The 22,850-nt window shown below is 51.4% G+C and overlaps 1 protein-coding gene across 9 annotated transcripts in view; it reads right to left on the bottom strand.

Annotated features, from left to right (window-relative positions):
• Positions 1-22,850, bottom strand: part of RIMBP2 (RIMS binding protein 2) — a 340,749-nt gene that overhangs the window by 254,334 nt on the left and 63,565 nt on the right. For 5 of the 9 annotated variants that reach the window (XM_064379552.1, XM_064379560.1, XM_064379559.1 and 2 more), the window contains exon 1: positions 209-324. The exons of 3 other annotated variants lie outside the window; for them this stretch is intronic. The gene's annotated coding sequence lies outside the window, so the exon portion shown is untranslated. Of the gene's footprint in view, positions 1-208; positions 325-15,162; positions 15,181-22,850 lie in introns of those variants that run through there. One more of the 9 variants, XM_064379554.1, reaches the window with a different exon arrangement.

Below are 22,850 nucleotides of genomic sequence, written 5' to 3'. Positions count from 1 at the left end.
GTAGTAACAGCAATTTGAGCTGCAATTAAGACCCAAAGATTTAGAAATGGGCCCCCGGGGCTGGAAATGCCTCTTCCCACCTCAGTCCAGAGAACAGCCTTCGCTCTCCAGCCAGCAGCCTAGGAGGTGGTGGATTTCCCGTCTGTGTCTAAGCTACATCTCATTAACCCACTGGGCTCTTTCCCCAACCCCAAAAGCAGGTACTTACAAGGCACCAGAGATCCGTGGTCTAGTGGACCAGACAGACAGGCCCAGGCCTCCCCGCCAGCCCCTCTTCCCGTCCCCGCGAACGCCAGCCTCTCCAAGTCTCAGATGTTTGCGCTCCGCACCAGGCTGGAAGGCTATTTACTTATTCATGGGCTGCCCGAGCCGGCCAGGAACTGCTTTGTGTCAGCTGAATAGGATGGTAATTCAATCTGCGAATGGGAACGGTTGGCACACAGCACGCCTGTCATAATGAGTCACGGGGGACAAGTGCCCTGCGTCTGAGCCTCTGGAACCTGTGCTTTCACAATGAGCAGGGTCACAAGACACCACCTTCGTTTCCTCAGTTGCTCTCTTCCCCCCAAATCTCCCCACCCCACATCGACTCTCCTGGAGACACATGACACAGACTTACATATCCTTGGGAGCAGAGATGGGGAGGCGGGCGGGAAATGCCACCTGTTCGCTCGAGCTGTATCCACGGAGAGAGGAGACAGAAGCGTTGGGAAGGAATGTGAAGCAAGCAACGCGGAGTGAGGACGCCGGAGGAAAGGCCCACCTGCACCAGGAGTGCTGGGGTTTAAGGTTTTCTAGCCCTAACTCACCCAGTCCTCATCAAAGCCCTCGGAGCTCGGGTACTCCGCCTGCTACAGCTTCCCATCAATCAGCTGAGGCAGGTTCACACCACACCCACGTCTCAGGCCCGGGGTCTGTGAGCCCTGCTCCACCTCACACAACAAGCCACGTACTGCCTTCGGTCCAGCAAGTAACAGCATCCAGTCCAAAGAGACCTGCCTGTCTTTAAAGAGGACTTTTTAAAAAAAACAGGGTGTCACTGTCACTGGGGCTGCAGGGCAATGGCGAGATCTCAGCTCACTGCAGTCTCAACCTCCCAGCCTCAAGCTATCCTCCCACCTCAGCCTCCCGAGTAGCTGAGGCTACAGGTTCTCACCACCAGGCCTGGCTAATTAAAAAGAAATATTTTTTTTGTAGGGATGGGATCTCACTATGTCGCCAAGTTGATCTTGAACTCCTGAGCTCAAGTAATCCGCCCGCTTCAGCTTCCCAAAGTGCTGGGCTGGCAGCTGTGAGCCACCAAACCCGGCTGACTCTTTCTACCTGTAAACAAATCATCTTCTGTTTCCAATAACAACAGGGTCTCCAGCACATTAATAAAGTCACAGAATCCAAAGCACAAAAAAATGAGCCGAGATTCAGAGATGAGAAGCCCCCAGCCAGGGGACAGAGCCCGGCTCCCCTGCCCCAGGGCACCAGTGGGACGGGCCCATCCCCTCTGCGCTCTCATCCCACTGCTCATGCCTACGCTGATGTTTCTTGAGAATTAAGGACCCGACTTTCACCAGATTGCTTTGTTCCAGCCTCAGGCAGTCCAGCCTCCATCTTCTCCACACTCGCTGCATGGGCTGATGGTTATGACTGCAGAAAACCACAAGCCAGGCAGGCCAATGCCTGGACCTACCTCTGTCCCCATCAGACGGTCAGGAGGGGAGGGACCTGCTAATCGTATTCTAAGCACCCAGGAGAGTGTCCGGCCAAGAAGCAACTGAAACACGTGTTGAGATGCCGAATGAAGTCCTCCACGTCTCTGCCACCCTCCCATATGTAGCAGTGAGGATAGGTTGGACTACACCGTGGTTGGGCATAATCCCCAGATTACAGCAGCTTAAGACACCTGGGTACATTGGTGGCACCTGCCCTGTGTCTGCAGCTCTGCTCCACATCATCCCCACCTGGGACCCAGGCTGACGAACCAGCCACCAACCGGGTCACTGCACATCGGAGGGAGGGAGAAGCTCCAGGGCACCCTGCTGCCATCGAATGCTGCAACCCAGGAGGTACCCCTGCCTTTCCACGCGTCAGGCACAGGCCCAGACGGAAAGACAGGGCCCTGGGGTGCAGTCCCTCCTCACATCCGAAAGGGACCTATGAATGTGCACACATCTTAACACCTTTCCAACCCACCCCTGCTCTACAGCTGGCTTCTGTCATCCCTGACCTCACTCCCGCACGTTCTCCTACCGGGGCCCCTGACATCCACTCCACTGCCCCCACTGCCTTCTCCACACAGCTGACTTGAAAAAGGAAACCTCCGCTCCTCCCATTAAAGCCCCTCTGCCTTCCAGTCTCGGAGTGAAGGCTGCCATGCCACTCATGACCTGGTTCTGCTAAGCCCTCAAGGTTCTTCTGTGGCCACCGCCCTCCCTGTCCACGCTCCATGATGAACTACTCCTTCCAAGATCTCAAACAGCCTGTGGCCTCTCTCGGTCAGACCGAACACTTGCTCTCCCCAGCGAGGCTGGTCCACACTCCTTGTCCCAACACAGCTGGCTCGACTGTCTTTCAGGCAGATGTCCCTTCCCCAGGAAGCCCTTCCTCCGGGCCCTTTCACCTGTGTTCCCATCATCTTCCCTCCCTTCCCGCGCTCTTGAGCGCCACACAGGTTCCTCATTTCCTAACTACCTACTGGTGATCCTCACAAAGCTTGGAGATTGGCAGATGTATTTACCTGATTCACCAGCTGGTTCTGTGCAGGTGCCAGGACCCCAGCCTCGATTCTTACCAGCTGAATAACCTTGAACGCTCCTTAGACCTCACTGAGCCGCAGTTGACTCAGCTGTGAAGTAGGTATCACAATATCCCCTAATCCAAGGGCTTGCTGAATGGACTAGATGAGGTAATAACCACACAGATCTTAGCACAGTGTTGAGTATGTGCCAGATACTCACACACTATTGAAGAAATGAATGGATGTGGGAATGAGTGAATGCTAAACCATCAGCCATCTCCACGACATGAGCCCAGCAAGGGAGGAACGTTAGCCTGGCATTACTGCGAGTTTGGGTGTGGAGTCAGCACTGCAGAGAGCAGCGCTGAGCCATGAGGAGAAACCAAGTCCTGACGGAATTACTGGAGCCCCTGGATCAAGCTGTAACTGAAGCTAGACACCTACACCTGGGTTTTTCAGCTGTGTTTCAATACGTTCCCTTTTAGGGTTATGTCAGTGGAATTAGGTTTTCTGCCACCTTTTAGTAAAAACCAAACCCAAACTAACACACAGCTAGTAATGCCTTAGGGAGGGCGTCTTGTAGCCTTTTCTGGGTACAGAAGAGCAGAGAGTCATGACGAGTGTGTACGCCATTGCTTGCTCAGTACCATCTCTGGCTCCAGGTTGCATTCGAATATCAAAATAGGAACGTGTTCACGGTAGTATCTACAGAAAATTCCACACTCCACAGCCATTGGACCTTTGCTCTGAGATGCTGTGCAGAGCTGCATCCTGTTTTCTGCCTCTGCTGCCTCATCTTGTCCTCAGGTCACCTCTCAGCAGAGACTCAAGTCCCACTGCATCTCCCCACCCCAGCACCATTTAAAATGCTTATCACCAGTGGCCAGGTAGATGGGAGGCCCCAGGAGTACAGCACGTGTTGGTCTCACAGCACATGGTGTCCTTCCCAGCCTAGAGCAATGCCTAGAACGTAGGAAACACGTGATCAACACGTGTCGAGTAAATGAATGAATGGGTGCCTGAGATAGCACATCGGCCTGGAGAATCCACAATGCCTTAGTGTAATTAGTCATGCAATTAGTGAGTTCAAGTAGCAGCCCCCATTAAAATGAAAGTCACATAAACCAACTCTGGGATCATATAATAAAATAATGTGAAGGCTGGGCGCAGTGGCTCACACCTGTAATCCCAGCACTGTGGGAGGCTGAGGCGGGCAGATTACAAGGTCAGGAGTTTGAGACCAGCCTGACCAACATAGTGAAACCCTGTCTCTACCAAAAATACAAATAATTAGTTGAGCCTGGTGACGGGCACCTGTAATCCCAGCTACACCAGAGGCTGAGGCAGGAGAACTGCTTGAACCCGGGAGGCGGAAGTTGCAGTGAGCCCAGATGGCGTCACTACATTCTAGCCCAGGCAACAGTGCAAGACTCCGTCTCCAAAACAAAACAAAACAAAAAAAGAGAATAATGTGATTAGAACCAAACCTTGGGGCCACAGTCAAGGAACCCTAAAACAAATGAAGATGAAGAATTGATCAACATATCCCCTGTGCTGCCTGCTGGGAGCAAGGGGATTTGTGGGACTTGGTTAGAGCCAGTCCTGATGCTTAACAGAACGAGGTGGAGCCGCGACATCCTGGTATAAATGTCCTTCCAGCAACAGCGTCCTCCCATTTGTTGTTTATCCAGAAAACTTGGGGCCCGGCTTGGGATACCCTCCCGTGCAGCTCACGAGAAAGGGAAGGAGGAATGTGCAGATTCCCTTGGTCCTGCTGGCTTTACTGACTGTGGTTAAGACGTTAATGTTCTGGTTGGTAAGTAAGTTATTTGGTGACTTTGGCCAATGTTTTGGCATCCACCGCGTAGACAGTTGGGAAAAATCAGGCTTCTTGGTACGAAAATGTAATGATGGTGAGTTATAACGTCCTCTGAACCAACCCCAGCTGCGTTGGTATAATGACATCACCAACATCTAGTTGCTAGAATGAGATAGCATTTGATGAATAACTTGTGAGTCACGAAATTGGTGTCCAGAGCACAGAAATCGCCAATGTCTTGCCCTCTTGATTTCTCCAGGGCCTCCCCAGAGGGACATGTTAAAGCCACCCTGTTTGGGAATAGACATCAATTAGGTTCCACTTAGAACTACCCCCATAAGCAACCAAGGTGTCTTTCATAGGCAAATGAATGGTACATCCAGATACTGGAAAAATTCAATACTTTAAAAAAATAAGCTCTCAAGCCACAGAGCAACATAGAGGAGCCCTGATCGCACATTACTAAGTGAGAGAAGCTTGTCTGAAAAGGCTATAAACTCTAAGACTCCAACTATATCGGGGTCCCCAAGCTGCGGAGCGGTACAGGTGGCCTGTTAGGAACGGGGCGGCACAGCAGGAGGTGAATGGTGGGCGAGCGAGCGTGACGCCTGAGTTCCACCTCCTGTCAGATCATCAGGCACTAGTTCTCACAGGAACACAAACCCTACTGTGAACTGTGCATGGGAGGGATCTGGGCTGCCCACTCCCTATGAAAATCTAGTGCCTGATGATCTGAGGTTTCATCCTAAAACCTTTCCCCCTCCCCATCCATCGTCTTCCACGAAACCGACCCCTGGTGCCAAAAAGGTTGGGGGCCACTGAACTGTATCACATTGTGGAAAAGGCAAACTGTGGAGATAGCAAAGAAGAAGAATCAGTGGTCACCAGCGGGGAGGGGGAGGAAGCGAAAACCAGGCAGAACAGGAGGGATTTTTAGGGGTGGAACTTCTGTGTCTGATGCGACAGCAGAGATACATTTGTCAAAAGCCATAGAGTGCACAAGGAGTAAACCCTACACTATGCACTCTAGCTAATAACATCTCAATACTGGATCATCAGCTGAAACAAACGTACCGCACTAATCACAGGGGAAACTGTGGGGTCGGGGAGAGGGGTGCTTGGAAACTCCCTGGACGTACCGCACTAATCACAGGGGAACCTGTGGGGTCGGGGAGAGGGGTGCTTGGAAACTCCCTGGACGTACCGCACTAATCACAGGGGAAACTGTGGGGTCGGGGAGAGGGGTGCTTGGAAACTCCCTGGACTCTTTCATCAGTTTTTCTGCAAACATAAAACTGCTCTTTTAAAAAAGAAGTGTATTGGCCAGGTGCCATGGCTCACGCCTGTAATCCCAGCATTTTGGGAGGCCAAGGCACTCCAGCCTCATCAACAGAACAAGACCCTTAAAAAAAAAAACCAAGTATTAAATTTTTTTGAAAACTGACCTCACGCCTCTAATTGCTGTTCTTTTGTACACAGCAAGCGTCTACACCCCTCCCGGCCAGTGGACTTCCTCCCAGTCAGCAGGCTGGGCTCATTCAGATGAGTCCGAGCAGCTCCGGGCTGGGACCACTGCGTCCCTGCCTGACCCCCAGTCCTCAAATGGCACCCAGCTGGTGCGACCTGCACCCTAACTATTTTGTTGAATGAAGATTTTATTACTTGTGTCTCCACATAGCTCCAAATGACAGACAGAAGATTAACAACTGAAAATTGAAAGCCGCGATAAAAACCTCCCCCAGGAAACGTAGTCGGGCTGCCCCGTTCTCCAGAGAGGTAAATCAATCGAATAATTCCAGAGAGCTTAAGCTGCTTGGATTACTCCATAAATTCCTGGCGTGTGAGGGCTCCCCTCAGCTTCCAGGCATTTCTGTTCCCGGAAGTCTAGCCCTGTGGGGACCTCGCTAGCTTTCTAATCAGTTCTAGTTGGTCTGAATAATTAGACTGCAGAGGTCACGCCTATACACCTCCCCCCAGCGCAACAGACATCTCACGATGTTACTCTCAATCACAGACATTTCAGCTACCGAGGAAGATGGGGAACAAACCCCCCACCTAGACCACCCTTGCTGCTCAAGGAAACAGCTCAGAGAACAGGACACTCCCCCAGGAACAATGTGTACCTGAGCACAGCGACATCTTGCATTTAATTAAACACATTTACTGCTCAAGAGCAATTTCATCAGCTTAATCATCTTACACGAAAATTAATTTTGCTCTCACTGAAAGCCCTGAACAATTACGTATGGAATCTTCCGTCACGGATTAGGCTTATCTTCAGCCCAATTACTTCTTTCCAAACCCAAGTTCAGTGTATCATGCTATTTTCTAAAACAAAATAATGTCCAGAATTTTATTTTGTTTTAATGCTAATTATTAACACTGTTAGTGTTCGTAATTGCAGTCAACCCTTTGAGAGCTTACTTGTACTAAGCACCATTCAAAGCATCTTACTCAAAGTGTTCACCGAGGCTTCAAAAGAGCCCGTGAGGTAGGCACTGTGGTATCTGCACACGTTAAGAGAGAGACCACGGCCAGAGAGTTTCAGGCACCTCCAGGTCCTACAGCTTGAAAGGCGAGGAGTGGGGAATTGAACTTGGGCATCTGGCCCAGGGACCACACAGAGCCACTGGGCCCCACCTCTGACCCCTCCTGAGCTGCCCCGTAAGTTACAGATCAGTATAGACCAAGGGAAGAGCCACCAAGGTTTTCAAAAGAAAAGCTATTCTCTTTTCAGATATCAAAGAAAAACCTAAGTGGGTCTTTGGAAAGATTAAATTGGTAACTTTAATACTTGGAAACTACTGGGAACGCTATCAACAAAATAAAGGGCAGACACGCCCCACGAAAGCTCATCAGGGTGAGCGCAGCAGCTGCCCCGGCACTCGGCGCTGGTTCTGTGGACGAGAAGGAGAAACCGAAGTCTTGCCATCACTGTGACCGACTCTAACGCGTGCCCTGGAACGCCAGCGCGATGCCCTACTCCCAGCCACTGGAAGGCATGCGTCATAATTACAAGATCACAGAAGGGTCAGGTAGTCCCAAGTCCTCTTCTGTTTGTCATTTCAAGGACAGAACGCTAAATCATGAGTGCTGACCGCCTCGCAAGGACCTGGTCTCCCAAGGCTGGAGGAGGCCGCGTTTGACGGTGGCACGCGGGACGCAGCCCGGCATCACAGGCTTGATTTAGGATCGTGACTGCAGCACCTCGCCTTTCTTCTGCGTCATGATTGCCGCCCTCAATTCTCTGCTAATCAGCCTCATGGGCAGAGAGCCCCTCATTAGTGCCTGAGAATTAACTGCTGTGCAAAACAGAAAAACAAACTGCACCTATGCTGTTATCCTGGAGTCATGGCGAAGGAAGAGGCGGCCATGCTGAGAGCTCCGGAAAACGAATCAGCCTCGGGGCACCCCACGCCCCGTGTGCAGGGCTGGGGAGTAAACCAGGAGGACAGAGTGGGCCACACAGCAAGGGGTGCCAGGCGTGGCTACGCCAGGCTGGGGCCCTCAAAGCCAGAGTGACAATGACAGCTCGCCAGGGGAGGATGGGGCCATATCTCAGTGCTGCATGTCACTAATCCCCACCCTGACCCTACAGATAAGCCACAGTTCCCATAGTACAGATGAGAAAATCGAGACAACCACAGGTCAAACTCTGTGTCTAAGGTCGCACAATTTGTAAGTAGCAGAGCCCAGAGTCAAATCCACGTCCCTGGTGCTAGAGCCATGTTTCTAACCACTGTGTTCCCAGCCTCCTGCCCCAAGAGCCTGAAAAATCTTTGCATTGGTACTCGGGGCTCAGGGGATGGGGTGTGGGAATCAAAGGTGGACTGGAAAGAGAAGATGGCTTTCCCTCCAGGACACCCCAAAGGATGCCCCACACTCCAGGGAGAGGCCCTGGCTCTGGCTGGGCCTCTGGGTTTAGTCTTTTCTTGTTTTTTGAGATGGAGTTTTGCTCTTGTTGCCCAGGTTGGAGTGCAATAGTGTGATCCGGCTCACTGCAACCTCCGCCTCCCAGGTGCAAGCAATTCTCCTGCCTTGGCCTCCCGAGTAGCTGGGATTATAGGCATGAACCACCACACCTGGCTAAGTTTTGTATTCTTAGTAGAGATGGGGTTTTGCCATGTTGGCCAGGCTGGTCTTGAACTCCTGACCTCAGGTGATCCACCCACCTCAGCCTCCTAAAGTGCTGGGATTACAGGCATGAGCCACTGCGCCCAACCTGGATTTAGTCTTATGGGTCAGACTCTCCCACTAGGAATAGCAACCTTCATTACTTCAACAACCCACATGAACCAACATGCATCTATCCTCTTCTAGTACCAGGCACTGTCCACGACGTTTTGCTTAAATTGACTCATTTAATCCTGAGAGCAACAACCTTGTAAGTCAAGTCCCATCGTTAGCTCCACTTTGGGGGTGAGAAAACTGGACTCCGCACTGAAGCTCACACCAGCAGGTCACAGGTACCATGGTCCAACCCAGGCGGGGTCTGAAACCAGCAGGTCACAGACAGGCACCATCGTCTGACCCAGGCCAGCTCTGAGCAGGACGCGCGCCCTCTCGGCCAGACCGCACTGCCGCTCACTGAGAGGGAGGCTGGGAGGAAGGAGCCTGCTTTCTTCCACGAAGTGCCATCAATTCTTCCCCAGAATGGCATGAATTTCAATCCCCATCTGCTCTTGAGTTTGAGCTTGGACTGGACACATTCCAAATCCTCCCCTCTCTAAACGGCAATGGTTCTCCAGCAGCTGCCTCAGGGGTCCTGGCTCGGCTGGCTGTCCTTAAACGAAGCCCCCGCAGCAGCCACCTGCCAACCTGTGCCAATGGTTTATTTTAAGAAGAGAGCTAAGCCCTGATGAGAGCTCCCCCCACACAGAGACGTGTAGAACTCTTGCTGTGGAATGTGAGGAGTTCACACTCACCCTGGCCCTGGGTTGCACGGCCTGCAGCGGCCACTCCCATCTCCCATCGGCAGGTCCCACAATGTGCGTGGAGTGTACATTCTCCTGTGTCAGGGAGAGGTGAGCCCCACAAGTGACCAGCAGGAAAGGATGAAGGGCAGGAAGGCGGAGCCCAAACCTCCTGGGGACCAGGACCACGGAACCAAGGAGAGGAGAGCCGGTCTCTACAGAAATCACTGGGTCAGGGACAGCCCCTCATGGGACCCGGGACAGGAGAGCCGGTCTCTACAGAAATCACTGGGTCAGGGACAGCCCCTCATGGGACCTTGGACAGGAGAGCCGGTCTCTACAGAAATCACTGGGTGAGGGACAGCCCCTCATGGGACCTGGGACAGGAGAGCCAGTGCCTACAGAAATCGATAGGCCAGGAACAGGCCCCCATGGAACCAGGGAAAGAAATCGCTAGGTCAGGGGCAGGCCCCCTGTGCAAGCAGGGAGAGGAAAAAAGTGACTAGGTCAGGGCCAGGCCCCCCGCTTTACACACGAGAAGACAAGTGCTCTCCACGCAGAGGAAAAGCCAGCCAGTCAGGCCGCACTTCGCGGAGGCGGGGACCATGCTCCGAGCCCCTCCACTCACACTTACTGGACACTTGCATGGGACACGCGTCAGCGAATAACACAGGGGTCAGGCTGAGATCCTGCCCCAGAGGGGCTCACACGCCCAGGAGAGACACAGAGGCAGGAAACACGCAAACAAACAGCACGAGTTTCAGCTCACGATGGCAAAACAGAACGAGGCCACCGGAGACCAGGCAGTGGGGCCTGCGAGGGGCAGCACTTTAGAGAGTGTGGTCAAGGGGGCCCCTGAGAGGGTGTCCTCTGAGCAAAGCCTAGAGCTGTGAAAAGGAGCCAGCCATGCTGAGACAGAGAGAGAGAGAGAGAGAGAGAGAAAGAGAGAGAGAGCGAGAGAGAGAGCGTCTCAGCCGGCACAGCACAGGCAAAGGCCCCGAGGCAGGAGCGGGAGCCAAGCAGCCTCCTCCCAAAACAGTGCTCACCAGCAGTCCTGATGGACAGGAAGGATTCCGGCTCCTACTGGAGAAAAGCTGGACTCTTGGTTCAGGGGCCTGTCGCCCCTCCCTTTGAGACGAAGGAAAGGGCGTGGAGAGGCAGACTCCACAGCAAGGCCCCGGATTCACTCAGACCAACTGTGTAACCAGGCCCCGGACTCACTCAGACCGACTGTGTAACCCGGCCCCGGACTCACTCAGACCGACTGTGTAACCCGGCCCCGGACTCACTCAGACCGACTGTGTAACCAGGCCCCGGACTCACTCAGACCGACTGTGTAACCAGGCCCCAAACTCACACACACACTGGCTACAGGACCAGAAGGCAGAGAGGGTGCCGTGAGGAAACCACGTCCTGCCCCGGGTTTAGATAAATTAGCTTTCACGGGCCGCTCAGCTCTTGATTCATTAGGGCAGACACGTGTAACTTTGGTTAAGAGTGCGGTGAGACCCAGGCCTGAGGCCGAGGTGCATTTAAAACACAATCTTCCACCTATCCGGACTACCTGTGGCCATCCTTAAACCAGTCTAGGAAGATTTCACCATTACGAAGAACCTTATCAACGGGGTGGGAAGATTGAAAGCATCCTTATTTCAAGGCGCCTTACCATCAAGTGTGAATTAATTTCTGCCAGGTAGCACACCTGTATCTAAACCCAGCGTCTGCGTATAATGCCTGGGAATTATGGAGAACATTTTGAAACCGAGTGATCCCGATCACCGTCAGACTTCAGGAGCAGCAAAGCTAGTGAGTGACGTCGGAAAAGCCTCAGGACAGAGGCCCTGAGCCCTCAGGAGCACATGGCCACAATCACTGCGTTACTTCTGTGCATCTGAAATAATCCTCTGGGCTGAGAAGGCGGCACAGAGACACCAGGTGAAGCACGCAACAGCTCGGGCTGACTTCACATGCTGACTGCCTTCCCCTTCCGAGGGCTGTGGCCCACTAGGGGTTCCCGCACAGGCCCCTTAACCAGCCCCGACCAGCGGCAAGTGACCAAGGACATCCTCCCGGTCGTGTGCTGGAGCAGCGCCCAGCCTCCCACGCTGTGAAATACTCAGAAACACCGTGAACCTGTTAAGTCACAAGTAGCTGGAAATCAGTCTCGGTTGGAGTGTTTACACCACAGAAATAGGCAAAGACTACAAATCAGAACTTTTTTTTTGAGACAGTCTCACTCTGTCGCCCAGGCTGGAGTGCAGTGGCGCGATCTTGGCTCACTGCAGCCTCCTCCATCTGCCTCCCAGGTTTGAGTGATTCTCCTGCCTCAGCCTCCCAAGTGGCTGGCACTACAGGTGAGCACCACCACGCCTGGCTAATTTTTGTATTTTTAGTAGAGACGGTGTTTCACCACCTTGGCCAGGGTGGTCTCTACAAATCAGAACTTTTACCAGCACACCACTCCCCCAAAACCAACTTTGATTATCTAGAGGAGAAAATAAACCAGAACTGAATTCCTACGCCACAAACATTGTAGGCACTCCCTCCAGGCCCCTGGTGTTCGCTGCTCTTCCCCAGCACTGGCTGGATGTGGCGTTGGGTTAACCAGCCAGCACCTTCCACTCCTACAGTCAGAACACGGGATGGGCATAGGTCTCAAGCCAGTCCGAAGCGAACTTTAGCACTGGAGAAAGCCACGCCCTCTCCACTACAGCAAGCACACAGCCCGGGGGAGAAGATCAAAGCCATTTTGTGGCTACAAGTGGAGTTGGCTTTAGCCCAAAGAGCAGAGAGAAGGAGGAAAAGAAACGAAGTCCTCGCGGATGAAATAAAGCCTCTGAATCAAACCATGCCTGAGCTCCTCCTTATCATGGGACTTTCAGGCTATTTAAATCCACACATCCTTTTTACACTTACACCACTAGGAGATTCACTATCTTTGAACTGAAATGTTTCTTACCAACAGAAATCTGAAACCAGGTCTTTACAGTGTAGTCTTGCTACCTTAACTAAATGGATTCATTAAAGCTCTTCTCAATTACTAAATCACTAATAGATTTGTTTGCGCTCCTGAGCTTTTAAAGAAAGAAAACGGGGAACAACACTTTTCGTTTCACCCAAGCATTGAAATCTGTGGTGCGGCCTTTTCCCTCACCACAGCAGAGGGACTGCTTCTCACAGCTCCTAACGACTCTCTGCTCCCACCTCCTCCTCGAGGTCCTGTTTTCAGACACTTCCTTGCCCCAGTCCAAGGTCTCCAGCACACACATCTCCACAAGAAGAATGACAACCAATCTGAGAGGTCCAGGGAGCTTCATGTGTATCCTATTGTCAGGAAAAGAGATGCCCCATTTAAAACTTACAATTGTACAAAGCTCGCGTTGGAAAAACTCTTCCAGGTTACCTCCTAGAGGGCAAGAGGAAGCCGAGGCCAGGGTGAAGGATTTATTGCAGGTCATACAGTTCACGCAGAGTCCCTGAACCAGGCCTGAGAACCCAGCAGCTCAGACTTTGCAGCCAGGACCCACAGGTGCCACAGGCATTACAGCGGTGAGGACGTCCAGCAGCCCAGGAGCCACATCGGGGTTTGCCCACTGCGCCCACTCCCCCTCTCCTGGCCTAGAGGCCCCGCCTTAGCCTACCCAATTCTCACGGGACAGATGTGTGCATGCAAGGCAGAGCCACCCCAGCATGGAAATAAAGTAAAATCTTGGGTTCCTTCCAGGGGAATTCCAGGTACCTAACTGGCCCTGGGAAGTAAATAAGCAACTTGAGAAGCAAGAAGGTAATGGTGTTCGAGACAAGCCTGACCAACATGGTGAAACCCTGTCTCTAATAAAAATACAAAAATTAGCCGGGCGTGGTGGTGTGCACCTGTAATCCCAGCTACCCAGGAGGCTGAGGCGGGAGAATCTCTTGGTGGAGGTTGCAGTGAGCCGAGATCACGCCACTGCACTCCAGCCCAGGTGACACAGCGAGACTCCGTATCAAAAACAACAAAAAAGAAGGTGACAGTTGCTTAAAACAATAGGCAAGGGAGTTAGAGTCAGCAGACATTTGCTTCCCTATAGAAGCTGAAGCATCATCACATTTGTTTCCAAGTTGTTTTCAGAAACCCAGACCCCTGCCCAATGGATTCACCTGCACCTAGACCTTAGCTACGGGGCAGCTGGGGACTGAACCCTGAGCTCCATTCTTTGTTCTAAATTTCTTTCTGAGGGGCCTGGAGGAGGCCACACTCACGAGCCAGAGCTAACCTTCTTTTCTACTAATCTCAAATTTTTACACAAAGTTTATCCTCCTAACTATGATTGGAAAATCTTTGCATCAACCTACAACTTTTAAGTCCCTGCATCCAGAGATCCCACCCTTTAGGTCAAACCAGTGCATAACCTCCATGTATTGGCACGTGACTTTGCCTGAAACCTCCACCTCGCTGCCTTTAAAGACCCACCCCTTTATGCCATCAGGCAGTCTGGGTCTTCAGCATGAGCTGCCGCATTCTACCTGCTAGGCGCCTGGCACTCAGTGCCTCTCTTTCTCATGCTGCAAACCTCGGTGTGGCTGTTTGGCCTTACTGCAGTGGGTGAGTTGGACCCCAGCTCGGTTGGATAACACATGCGTGCACACACATGTGAACACACATGTGCATACACACACATGCCTCATAGTATAGAAAGCCAAAGGCCATGATAAGAGTCACATGCTGATCATCACCAAGCAGATACATCCCTAGATTGCAATTTCCTAAACTTTTACACATCTTTCTTTTCTAAATTTTCAACAGTAGGCCGGGCACGGTGGCTCAAGCCTGTAATCCCAGCACTTTGGGAGGCCGAGGCGGGTGGATCACGAGGTCAAGAGATCAAGACCATCCTGGTCAACATGGTGAAACCTCGTCTCTACTAATACAAAAAATTAGCTGGGCATGGTGGCGCGTGCCTGTAATCCCAGCTACTCAGGAGGCTGAGGCAGGAGAATTGCCTGAACCCAGGAGGCGGAGGTTGCGGTGAGCCGAGATCGCGCCATTGCACTCCAGCCTGGGTAACAAGAGCGAAACTCCGCCTCAAAAAAAAAAAAAAAAAAAAAAACACAAAACAAAAAAAAAAAATTTTCAACAGTAAATACTAAAGATGAAAAAAATGTTTCTCAAGGCCATTAGGGAAAACGGGGAAAGCCCATTTTATGTATCACTAATGGAGAGGAAATAGACACAAACTCTCACTTATCATATGCCCTAAAAACATGTTTTTTTGACCCAGAAGTCCCACCCTCATAAATTTATTGAAAGGATAATATGGACATGACTGAATCATCTTATCTTTTAGAATTACACACATAAAATATTCATTGTAAAAAAAATTGAAAAGCATAAAGGAGAAAATAAAAACTTCAGAAAATCCTCTTAAAATACATTCAATCTATATGTTTTCCACATCCCCCAGCAAAATAAAATTCAAGCTATAAACATCTGATGTTATCCATGATGCTTTTAATGATATGTTTAAGAGTGATACGAATTTTTCTAAATTATTTTCTGTGCTTTTAAACTTTTACTACAATAAATATATATTACTCTATTAATAAGTGAAAAACTAAAATTAGTATCATTTTTAAAAGAAATGGATCACGCACGGTAATTTTTGCAGCACCGTGGGTTAAATACTGCGGGCCCCGAACGCCATTTTCATGTAGATTACCTGGCAATGTGGATTCCACGGTCCTCCATGACCTCCTGACTTACAGGCACAGGCGCAGATCTCCTGGCTTCCTGCCCTTCGTGGCGGCCGACGGGCTCAGCTGGAGGTGGGTGGGGGTGGCAGGAGGAAGCTGACTTATAAGAGGGCAGCTCAAGGGGACAGAACCATGCCGTGTGTGTGTGACTGCAAACCCAGCCTCTGGACGAAGTAAGGGTTGACATGCAGGCCTTGCTACCATGTACATTTCTCTCTTCCTCAGAGGAGAGATGAGCGCTCCTTGCTGGTGGTAGCTCCCCTCCATGCAGTGACTAAGGGACCCAGGCCCCTTCCCTCGTGGCTCCGCGACCCCTGGGGCCTCATGGCCTCAGCATCCAGCCACTGGGACACCGAGCAGGGCAGCGCCCTCCCCCAACTCAGGGCTCCGTTCTCCCATTGGCCAGAACGCACCACGTGACCACCCAGGCCCAGGGGCTGCCGGGAAGTGTACCCCTCCCTGAGACGCGGCTACCCACAGCCACTCTGTGCAGGGCGGAAACGTCTGGGGTGAAAGGCTAGCTGACTTGCTGGGAGAGACGGCACGGGCCAGGGCAGAGACCACCAAACAATGCGGAGACCCCACGCCAGGAGGATCAACTCAGTCGCCCGGTAGACCTGAATCTTCCCAGTTTCAGCTCTGGAAAGCCCCTCAGTCCCGGGAAAATCAGGGCTGTGGTCCCCCTGCCCCCCGCTCACAGTTCCACCAAGACGGCAACCGAACGGGGCGTCCCCCGCTACCCCGGCCCCAGCAGAGGACGTGGGGTTGCTGCGGTTCTCTACGCAGTGACCCCCAGCCCTTCACACGCTGCGGGCCCTGGAGAAGCCTCCCCACTCCCTTCAGCCCGCAGGCTCAGGGGAGTCTGAAGTCAAACCTTGCCTGCAGGTCGGAGACCCTCAGAGAAGATGAGGGACGTGTGGAGGACATTGTTGAAGCCGGAAAAAAGCAACGCTGAGGACCTATCCCTTAAGTGTGGGCTGAACCCTCGGGGAGACGCGGTGGGGCTCGCAGGCAGCCAAGGAGGCAGTCTCCCCCGAACACTGCGGCGGCTCCCTGGGCCCCAGCACCAAGGGGGCTTGGTGGGCAGCTTGCAAGCCATCGGAAGGGTACGTTTCTACCCCTCATGTGCAGCGTGGTTCCTGGGGGCAGACTCGCGCCCACCTTCCCCAGCAGCCAGCTGCCGGGGCCATTCTTAAAAACCTCCGGGGGACGTCTGGGCAGCCTTCCACAACGAGCTACCAGCTCCCAGCCTGCGCTCTAAATAGAACTGCTCTTAACACCACATCTGTGCTCTCCCTACTCCAGCCAGCCTTCTGCTCGTTGCTACCACTTGCTTAAATGCAAGCATCTGACAACACTCGTCTTTATCTGTGGATTCAGCCGGCAATCCCTCCCACAGGGCGAGACCCAGTCACAGGGGCCTGCCCATCTGGGGGGCTCCCTGTGCCCCCCAGCAGCACACGTGAGCCTGTGGGTCCCCCAGCGCGTGCTCCTATCTTGGCATTTGAAATCCGCTGTGGAAGCCTCCTGAAAATTGTGCTTTCAAATACAAACGCTGACCTCAGTGCAAGCCCAGATTTACTCTAATTGTCTGAAACCCCTTTCCACCAACTCAGTAAACAAGGGAGAGTCTGAGTTGTTTTCTTAAGCGATCATTGTTTTCTGGGGGGCAGAGTGGAGTGCAGGGGGAGAGATTTTTCCCCTCAAAACAAGCAATTGCTTTTATAATTTAAATTATGCCTATGCCCTAAAAGAAAATCGCTGGTAATAAATGCAAGCCTGCTGACCTTGGAGGAAAGTATCAGAGAGATTTCAAGCAGCGTTTTCTTGAACAAAAATTTACACAGCCTTTTTTTTTTTTTTTTTTTTTTTGTAAGAAAAAAAGACGCTCTTTGTAAATGTCACAGGAAGGATGCTTGGCGGAGGCTGAGAACGCTTCAGAACCACTTTTTTCTGCTGAGAATGAAGAGCTACAGCCCGGGTCAGGAGCTACAGTCTGGGTCAGGACTGAGGTTCCATGCCTGGCTTCTGGAAGCATCTCTACATCCAAGCAAAGCTTTTCAGGGATGCTTTCTGAAAAAGACCAACATCAGGGGTCCCACAGAGAGCTCAGCGCTTTTCAATATTATTCTGCAGGGAAACATGACAAACTTAGCACTGCCCTAGGGCACACGCCCTGGAGGCAAGGGTGAGAGAAATCAGCAGGTCGTGCTGGCTGCCGGGGAGGCCTCGGGGCTCTGAAAGACACGTTTCAAAGCATCCATTGTGAGAGGGGAATGCAAGGACTATGATTACACAGGCGGCAGGGCGATGGCGTGGAGGATGCTGTCAACATCGCGGAGTTCTTCCCATGTGCAAGGCAGGGCTCTGAGCGTGTGATGCGTACGTATGAAGTCGTGTCATGCTCACCACTCCCCACTTAGGCAGATGAGATGGTCATTCCTACTGTATAGAGAAGACCACAGCAGTGCCGGAGCCTGCCCACGGCACAGCCGTCCAGGCATGGCCATCCCAGGCTAACAGCAAATGCACCGTCAAACCCAGAAGAGACCAACACTTCACCTGGGTGAAATCTGAAAACACCCTTCCTGCTGAAGGTTTTCATTTCTGTGCGTCTTTTCAGAGAACCAGCCCTTTGTGAGACTCTTTAAAGATTTCTAGTGATGCGCATTCGTGAATTTAACACATTTCACATTATGAATTTGCGCTTGGAATTTAAATATCTGCAGATTATGTACGAGCTCTACTCTTCGCTGAGAGACTGAACAAGTCCTGTGTCTTAGCAGTTATCCTATTATAGCTTTTAGAAAGCTTTTATATAAAAAAAAGTTTAGGTATTAAAATTTTTTATTTTATATGTTTTTTGGGGTTTTTGTTGTTGTTTTGGTTTGTTTTGTTTTTTTTTTTTGAGATGGAATCTCACTGTCTCCCAGGCTGGAGTGCAGTGGCAGGATCTCTGCTCACTGCAACCTCCACCTCCTGGGTTCAAGAGATTCTTCTGCCTCAGCCTCCTGAGTAGCTGGGACTACAAGCGTACGCCACCATGCCCGGCTAGTGTTTGTATTTTTAGTAGAGATGGGGTTTTCCCATATTGGCCAGGCTGCTCTCCAACTCCTAACCTCATGATCTGCCTGCCTTGGCCTCCTAAAGTGCTGGGATCACAGGCATGAGCCACCGTGCCCGGCCTTTATACAAGTTTTAAAAAGGACCAGGCTTTGAGGCTGTTTGCTGGTTCTGCTGTTGTCTGCTAATTCATTGTATTCTGTTTTTCTCTTTATTTACTCTTTCCTCCTGCCTTGGCTTTCTATCTTATTAGTCTCCTAGTTTCCAGCATTGAACGTTTTGGTTAATTTGGGTTTTTTTTAATACTCTATTTCACATAAGAGGACAAGAAGCTATGTATTTTCCTCTGAGTGTAGCTTTGGCACAACCTTAGGTATTAGTATATAGCAGGACCCAGGAAACTATGTAGCCTGCAGGCAAATCTGGCCCACCACCTGTTCTGCTTTGTTGGAACACAGCCACGCCGCTTGTTCACATGGTATCCGTGGCTGCCTTCATACACACCAATAAAGCTTCGCTGTTGCAGCAAGGACTGTCTAGCCTGCAAAGCTGGGCACGTTTACCATCTGATTTTTTTCCAAAAAAGTTTGCCAACCCTTAGAATGTAAGGTCCTTGCCCTTAACTTCTAAACAGACTTGTGGTGTTGCTTCCCTCTTTGGTCTCCTAGTTTTTTAATATGTAACACTCATTTTTGTTAATAATGTCCAGTGGTCAGATTTGCTGAGTGGGGGGGTTTCTATTATCACTTCTTAAAGGATTACATAGGGCCCCAACTGCATTCCCTTGAGGGTATTGAGCAGCTCGGTGGTCTCGCAAGGCTCTTAGGTTTTGCCACGCGTATTAGATTGTTTTTGCATTGCTGTAAAGAAGTACCTGAAGCTGGGTGGTTTATAAAGAAAAGAGCTCTAATTGGATCACAGTTCTGCAGGGTGTACAGGAAGCATGGTGCCAGCATCTGCTTCTGGTGAGACCTCACAGAACTTACAATTACAGTGGAATACAAAAGAAAGCCAGCACATCATGTGGCAAGAATGGGAGCAACAGAGCAAGGGGGAGGTGCCATCCTTTTAGACAAGCGGATCTCACCTGAGCTAGCCAAGTGAAAACTCACAATGGTGCTAAGCCACTGCTGAGGGATCTGCCCCACGATACGGTCACCTCCCACAGGGCCCCTTCCCAACACTGAAGATCACCTTTTGACATGAGATTTGGAGGGGGCCAGCGTCCAAATCATATCATTCTGCCCCTGGTCCCCCAAATCTCATGTCTTTCTCATACTGCAAAATACAATCATGCCTTCCCAACAGTCCCCCCAAAGTCTTAACTCATTCCAGCATGTACTCAGAAGGTCCACATCTCAAATCCCAAGCTCTAAGTCTCATTTGGAGATAAGTTCCTTCTACCTACGAGCCTGTAAAATCAAGTTGTTTACTTCCAAGATACACTGTTGGTCTCGGCACTGGGTAAAGATTTCCATTCCAAATGTGACAAATTAGCCAAACAAAGGGGCAAAAAGCCCATACAACTCTGAAACATAGCAGGGCAGTCATTAGATCTGAAATCTCCTAAATAATCCTCGACTCCATGCCCTGCATCCTGGGCACACTGGTGCAAGGGGTAGGCTCCTGTGGCTTTGCAGAGCACAGCTCCTGCGGCTGCTCTCACAGATTGGAGTCACGTGCCTGTGGCTTTTCCAGGCTCAGAGTGCAAGCTGTTGGTGGATCTCCCGTTCTGGGGCCTGGAGGGTGGCCCTCTTCTCACAGCTCCACTAGGCAGTGCTCTAACCCCTCAGTTCCCCTGGAGCTTCTCTGTGAGGGCTCCACCCCTGTGGCAGGCTTCTACCTGAAAACCCAGAGTTTCCCATCAATCTTCTGAAATCTAAGTGGAAGCCACCAAGCTTCCTTCCTGCTTGCATTCTGTGCACCTGCAGGCTTAACAACATGTGGAAGCCACGAAGGCTAATGGCTTGCACCCTCAGAACTGTGGCTCAAGCTGTACCTGGGCCCCTCTGAGCTGAGGCTGCAGCCAGAGTGCCCAGGATGCAGGGAGCAGTACCCTGAAGCTGTGCAGGGCAGCGGGGCCCTGGGCCTGGCCCTGAAACTGTTCCTTCCTCCTAGGCCTCTGGGCTGTGATGGGAGGGGCTGCCTAAAAGATTTCTGAAATGCATTGGAGGCTTTTTTCCTGTTGTCTTGGATATTAGCGCCTGGCTCCATTTCAGTCATGCTAGGTTCTCTAGCAAGTGGTCGCTCCACAGCCCGTTTGGATTCCTCTCTGGCAAATGCTTTTCTTCTCTGCCACATGGCTAGGTTGTGAATTTCTGAAACTTTTGTGCTCTGTTTTCCTTTTAAATATTAGTTCCAACTTTAAGTCATTTCTTTGCTTCTGTATCTGAGCATAGGTTATTAGAAGCAGCCAGGTCACATTTGAATGCTTTGCTGCTTAGGAATTTTTTCCACCAGATTACCCTGGGTTATCACTATGAAGTTCAAACTTCCATAAAGTCCTAGGACACAGATACAATGCACCCAAGTTCTTTGTTTAGGTATAATATGGGTGACCTTTACTCCAGTTCCCTCCCTTAACTTTCTCATTTCCAGCTGAGACCACATCAGCCTGGACTTCATTGTCAAAATCACTGTCAGCATTTTGGTCACAACCATTTAACTGGCCTTTAAGAAGTTCCAAACCATCCCTCATCTTCCTGTCTTCTTCTGAGCCCTCCAAACTCTTCCGCCCTCTGCCTGTTACCCAATTCCAAAGCTTCCTCCACACTTTGAGGGATCTTTATAGCAGTGCCCCACTCCTCTGTACCAATTTTCCATATTAGGCCATTTTTACATTGCTATAAAGAAATACCTGAGGCTGGGTAATTTGTAAGGAAAGCAGATTTGACTGGCTTATGGTTCTGCAGGCTGTACAGGAAACAGGGTGCTGGCATCTGCTCAGCTTCTAGTGAGGCCTCAAGAAGCTTCCAATCATGGAGGAAGGCAAAGAGGAGCCAGCATGTCACACAGTGAGAGCAACAGCAAGAAAGCCAGGGAGGACGTGCCACACACTTTTCAACAACCAGATTTCACACAAACTGAGCAATAACTCACTCATCACCCAGGGGATGGTGCCAAGCCATTCATGAGGGATCCGCTCCCATGACCCAAACACCTCCCACCAGGTCGCACCTTCAACACTGGGGGTCACATTTCAACACGAGATTTGTGGAGGACACGCATCCAAACCATATCACTGTAACCCAGCAATCTGGATGGAGAAGACATCAGTAACACAAATGACAAACCGGAAGGTCTCCACAGGAAGAGAATGGGGTGCTGGACAGAGGACAAAGAGGCACGTGCCCTGGGCAGGGCAGCAAAGGCCCCGCCAGCGAAGGAGAACGCTGCGTGTGACATCACCTCCCCAGCCAGCATCACTGCCCTGTTTTATTTTCTTCACTGCCCTTGCTGCTGTCTGAAATGACCTTGTTATTTACCGTCTGCCCCTCGGTGAGAATGCAGACTCTGTCAGGACCTTATTTCTCATGCCTGATGCATTGTAAGTGTTCAAACGTCTGTGGGAGGGAGGAAGACAGGACTTGAGGAGGACACATGAGAGGGAGGAAAAGACCAAGAAAGGGTGTGCAGGGAAGAGAGTCAGAGAAATGCCACCAGCGGAGGCTCTGGGGCCACGGAATAGGCCCCAAACTGTTTATTTCCACTTTAGGGAATTTACTGAGATTCTCTTTAGGCACTAAAAACATGATCTATGTTTGTAAATGCTGCATAGACACAGAAAAAGATGGTGGTTACTACACATAGAGAACAGAGTTCAAGTCAAAGATGCACACACAGGCACACACGTGTGTACACACAGACACATGCACACACATACTCACTCACACCATCCACTTCAGCTCTCCCTCAGCTCCTCAAACTTGTCCTTGTTTGGGCACCATCTTGAAGTCAGCCAGGATAAAAAGGGAGGGACGCTGGCTTCAGACAGAGCAGCTCAGGCCAGGGCACAGGCGACCGGCATGTGGGAGGAGGCACCACACAGCCCACAGCAAGGGATGGGCGGGAAGATGCCGGGAGAGCCAGAACGGAAAGGAGGCGGCTGGTGGGAGCGCTGTCCTGGAATCCAGCCCTTCTGGGGGCAGGAGGGGACTCCCTCCTGTCCGCCTTCGAGCGTGGGCTCCAGCAAGGCCAGCCTGCAGGCTTGGGGCTGCGGACACGGCAGAGGATGGGGAAAGGGGACATGGCCAGCTGCTCTGCCCACAGAATAAGGAGAGGTTTGTGTATGGGCCCCAGAGGCCCCGGAGCGAGACAGCAGGCCTTGGTTTGTCTAATGTTCTGTAGGAGATAGTTCTTTAAAGGAGTGGGAGGACCCTGGCAAGAATCACAAGGGACCCATCTGAGGATGTGCCTTCCTCTCATAAAAGGAAGGGGAAGGAAGAGGAGGAGGAAGTAGGATCTTCAGGGACCCCTGGCAGGCAGGGGCTGGAATTCTGCCCATCCTGGTGGGGCTGTCCCAGCTCCTGACAGCGTCACGCAGAGAAGCGTCTCCCTTTCATGTTCCCTGTCCGGGGACTAAGCCAGTGCA

Source organism: Aotus nancymaae, unplaced genomic scaffold (genome assembly GCF_030222135.1).
Source record: "Aotus nancymaae isolate 86718 unplaced genomic scaffold, 86718_ANA_hifiasm-v0.15.2.pri h1tg000021l, whole genome shotgun sequence".
In the NCBI taxonomy this organism is placed as follows: Eukaryota; Metazoa; Chordata; class Mammalia; order Primates; family Aotidae; genus Aotus; species Aotus nancymaae.
Note: the sequence above shows the minus strand (reverse complement) of the source record. Positions and strands in the feature narration are given on the sequence as shown.